A 5,254-nucleotide genomic window follows, 5' to 3' on the forward strand; every position below is an offset into this window, starting at 1 on the left:
AGATCCCAGAGCCCCAGAGATCTGTGGACGGAGAGGTCACTGGTGGCAGTAGAGGTGTCACATTTGCTTGGGGATCGCGTTTGCTTGGGGACGGCGTTTGAATCAAGTCTGGGCAAATACGGCCGCGAGCAGTCTTCTCGTTAGGCTTCCAGCCAGCCTGGCTGAAGTGCGTGGCGCACCCAGTGGGGCTTCCTGCACACACACCCCTGGGCCCGGATCCCACGGTCGAGGGATCAGTCCCCGGGGCTGACAAGGGCCATCTGGTCAAGCACTGCAGCTCGGAGGCAGTCTGCTTATTTTCGCTTTATCTCAAGAAGTTCCAGGAAATGTGGCTGCAGAGTTCAGGGCGCCCGTTATCTCCAGCTTCATTTCCTGCGGCTGCAGGCCACGCCCGGGTAGCGAGAGGACAAATTACATCTGGTTTGGGGCCTGGACAGTCACGCTGCTCCGGGTGGAGATGGGAGGTTGGGGGGTGCCCTCCGCTGACTTCCCTGCAGTGAATTCTAGCATTTCGTTCCCGGCCACGTTCCTGAGGAGTAGGATTTTCTGGAATGAGGGGAATTACTTTGTGCTGCTGAGAAAGCTGTGCAGACGTTTGGGGAGCAGATAAGATCCAGAGGGCCAGGCCACCCACACGGGAGCCCGTGCCTGCGGGGTGGCCTGTCCCCGACACCTGCCTGACTCTGAACCTCTCACCTTTTTCTCCACCGGGCTGCCAGGATCCCTCCCACTGGGCTTCTGCTCCATTCCTTGCTGTGACTTACCTGTGAGCAGAGTCGCAGCAACAGCCTCTAATCCCATGGTTACACAAGCTGACTCTTGGTTCCTCGGGTCAGCTTAGCAAGACCCAGCTCCGTGGGATGGGGAGACATGCGTGACGGGAATGGTGTGTGCGTGTGCTTGTATTCTTGCGTGTGTGCGTGCGTGGCTGGCAGAGTCAGGGGAAGGGAGGTCCTCTGGCTTCCTGGGGTGGGAAGGAGAGCAGGAGGAATGGGGTTGAAAGAGACAGCGGCCTCGGAGTAAGGAGATCTGATTTCACTGGGGTCATCATTGGGTCCATCTGTCTGAGATTCTCTCAAAGGTGAACGAAATCTTAGTCCTACCCTGAGATGGGTCAGGGTACAGTGAGGGTCATCTGTCTACACTGAGCTGGCTTTGGCTACTCAAACAGAAATTGAGAGATGCTATGACAAGACAGTGGCTGGCGGAAAAGGAGCCTTCGCCTTTACCACGGTGTGATTCTGAAACTTTGCGGATGATGGTAAACGTTTGCCATTTGGATGGTGCATTCAGGACATCGAAGATCATCTACTACCTAAGAAAGTCTTAGGTGGTCTGCATGGGAGCCGGGCTGTCATGTCGCCACCTCCCTCCAGACCCTCCCCAACGGGTGCTTCCTGAGGGTTCTGAGCCTGCTATCGGCACCAACTCATGGTGGCTGGGGGGCCAGGCAGGGACTTGGGGCTGTGCAGGGGCCATAGGGGCCCACAGAGAACACCTGCTGGGCCAGCATATTCAGGCCACTCGCTCTTCCTGGATCTTCCACACTCTTTCCTCTGTGCCTTTCCAGGGCTTTCCCTCCTGTAGATGGGATTCTTGCCTCTTCCCAGAACCGAGCCTCTTCTCGCCCTCCCGACAGAACTCACACGTGCAGTGTTTATGTTCTTGGTAAATTGTCCCCTCTATCAGCATCTTCACAATATTTGCAAAAGATGGAGATGACCCCCACTTGGGGGAAAGTCAGCAGAGGCCCAGAGGCCACACAGCTCGTCCTGAGCTAGAAATCAGGCAGCAGGCATCCACACTCAGCTCCATTGGTCTCACATGGCCTCAGGCCATGGTCCCACATCAGGCTTCAGTGCTGTCCTGAGGCGGGGGTGTGGACCTGCGCCTTGGGAAACTCTGAGTGAGGAGGCAGAACTTCCATTTTTAACATATCCTTTTTCTAGAATGTTCTAAGTGTTCTAAGGGCACGTGCTCATAGCCTCTGGGTTCTTGGAAAGGGATTATTACTTTGAAAGTTCCCAGCCATCATCCCCTGTGGAGAGCCCTGCCCTACCCGCTCTTCCTCACTTACCCGGTAAGACCCACTTCAGTGCTTCCTGGGCCCCTCTGCTTGTCACAGTGGCACTCAGGCACTGTGCTTAGGTGGGCAGACTCAAGGGGGCATGTGGTCTATTTACCGTGCTACTTAGTGCTATGGGTCGCTGCTCCATCCAACCTCACGAACAAGACCTCCAGCTTCTCGAGCACAGACAGGAAGCTGGGAAGCCGGGAAACTGTTGTGTTGGCTGCGGGGTCTACCTCGGTCCGCCTTAGCAAACTCTCCCATGAATCTGTCTGGTTGGCAGGCCCTAAAATCCTATCCTGAACGTGGTTGCAAGGGGGGAGTCTGAGAATTGCAGTGTGTCTCTGTCCAACCTGTACCCCTTCTGTTCAGCTCTAGGCAGACACATGCTCAGTCAGTCCCTGGCATCTACAGCATCACGGGAGAAAGGGAAGTCCCATCCGTGTTTGACTCCATTAATGCCAAGCTCCCTGGCCTAAGAAGCCCCGTGGAAGGGCCCTCCATGGTGTTCTGAGACGCCGCAGAACGAGACTCAGACCATGATGGTCTTTGTGCAAATCTCACATGCCTTCAGCATCAGTGATCTTGGTCGTTAAGAAGGCAGGAAGTCAGTCTCCCAGACTTTCTTTCCTTTACACCCACTGAGGGGACTCAACCACTGGAAGAACTTTCTAGGTATTTTGGTCATGATAGTCTAGGTTATGCTGTGGGATCAGTAGCCCATGGCCATCGGTGGTTTAGCATTAACAGGAGAGGAGGGGGGCTGACCCCTGGTTCCTGCCACCTGTTCAATGTGGACTGGTAAGGAATTTCAGAGTGCCCCAGGGCCTTGGGCTGGCCACGGCTCCACCTTCACATCTGCTCCCAAGTGCATTCTTGGTGAGGCATGAAAAACAGAGTGTGGCAAGCCCACACTTGTTTCTGCAAGGAAGGGACTTGTCATTGACACTCATGTTTCAGTAGCCAAAGCAAGTCCCCCAGCTTTCCTCGCGTCAAGGGGGCAGAATTGCAATCATCCCTGTGCTAAAGGGACCAGAGAACCAAAATGCCGCAAACAGCACTGATTACTTCTGCTGTGGGGTGGATGGGAGAGCCCGGGCCCCCTACACTGTGGCCCCTACACCAACCCCATCACTGCAGCGGGGCCACTCAACATTCCCCCATTACCATTTTCCTTCAGGCACTGACAAGTTCAGCTTTAAAGATACTGATGACATTTTTACTTGAAACTGGCCTGTGAAAAACCAGGCAAGGTCCCCAGAGGCAAAATTCTCCTCGTGCTTTTCCTCAAATACATCTGTGGTTCTCGGTCTGTCATGACTCTGTGAGCTGGGAATGTTGCATGTTTACTTTTGTATAAAAGCCCTGCTTATCTTTCTTGAATTAGGGAAGGAAGGTGATTGGCACAAGAGGCACAGCCCAGATGGTTTCTCGGGTTCAGCCCAAGTGCCTCACGCAGGCTTGTGCTGACCACCTTCTCCCCAGCTGGAAGCCATCTGCTCTCCTGAGTCCCTGCTTGGCCTATGCTCCTCCCCGCCTGAACCACCGCCCCCCCATCCTGGCAGGGTCCCTCATTGCATTATCAACGTTTGTATAAATGCCTCACTTCCCCCACTCGCTCTTTCAGAGCCAGAATTGATTTGATCCATCTAGAATTATCCCTGCTACACAGATGGCATTTACTAAGTATTTTTGAATAGGTCAGAAAATGAATCTCTGTCTTTACCTTAGGGCCTTTCCTACAGGAGTATCTCAGTGTCTTCTGAGTAAAAAAAAAGGATGGATGGATGGATGGATGGATGGATGGATGGATGGGTGGATGGATGGATGGATGGGTGGATGGGTGGATAGAAGGTTGGATGGAAGGATGGATGGATGGATGGGTGGATGGGTGGATGGGTGGATGGGTGGATGGTTGGATAGAAGGTTGGATGGAAGGATGGATGGATGGATGGGTGGATGGGTGGATGGATGGGTGGATGGTTGGATGGAAGGTTGGATGGAAGGTTGGATGGATGGATGGGTGGATGGATGCACAAATGAAAGAATAAAGGATTGACAACGGACAGAATCAGTTAACCTCTCCTAGGGAAATCAAAGCAAGCCTATTCTCCCCACATAGCTCTGCTGATTCGACTACCTAATGTAGGCTCTTGGAACAGAGGGGACCCGTGGAAGTGGGGTGACACAGGACAACCTCTTACCACTCTGCCACCTGAGGCCTGGGCCCTCCCATGACTCGCCATGTCCTCTGCATCCTGTACACAGCTAGACTTTGGTCATGAGTTAACTCTAAGGCACCAGGGGCACGATTTGCTGGGGCAGGGGTAAAGGGTGTTGTTCTTCAGATCTGATGGTTTCTGTGGCCCCAACGGAGTCATGTGGGGGAAGGAGCCATAGGACAGTGGAGTCGCTAGGGATTCTTGCCTGTGAAACCACCATGTGGGTCCTTGCTTTCTACACTAAATGTTTCCCAGGCAGAGGCACGATCTGCCCCCAGTTCCCGAAGCCTGTAAGAGGTCAGGAGGCTGAGGCAGCAAGAGCCGGAGGGACAGCCCCAGGGAAAGTGTCCCTCGTTGTTCCCTGCCCATGGAGGAGCCTCAGGCACCACTTCCTCTTTCTTGAGAGACGGGAAAAGTGCCACCACACATTCCTGTGCCTTGCAGATGGCTCCAGGCTGGAGTCTGGGAGGGAGGGAAGAGAGGCAGGGACAAGTGGGGCAGGAAGGTGTGCAGGTGTCTGAGTGGTGGTGGGAGAGGGGACCAAAGGACACCCCTTTCTTCTAAAGAGACAGCAACTTCCTCTCCCTGCTCTCGTTCATCTCAGGGAATGGCACAGAGCTGAGAAATGGTCCCTCTGCTGGGCTTAGCTCTTGGCTCAGGGGACATGAGACCTCTTTGCCTTGGTCTTCCCTTGCCCTTCATTTCACGAGAAAGTGAACCCTGTGGGTGCAGAAGGGAGCCCAGAGGTTTGGGGACCCTCTCCACTTGGGAGTGGTAGGAAGGGGTGGTTCCATGAGGTCAGCCTGGAGAGTTCCTGGGCCTAGAGGCATCAGGCCAAGGGGTTGCTGGGTATGGACGCTGGCTGCGGGCAGCCCGATCCTCCGCCAAAAATGCCACCAAGAACCCCGAGTAAGAGCCCACCTCCCTCGGCCTCCTTCGGAATGACGCTCAGCGGCCAAGCAGG

This window comes from Mustela erminea, chromosome 7 (assembly GCF_009829155.1).
Source record: "Mustela erminea isolate mMusErm1 chromosome 7, mMusErm1.Pri, whole genome shotgun sequence".
Classification (NCBI taxonomy): domain Eukaryota; kingdom Metazoa; phylum Chordata; class Mammalia; order Carnivora; family Mustelidae; genus Mustela; species Mustela erminea.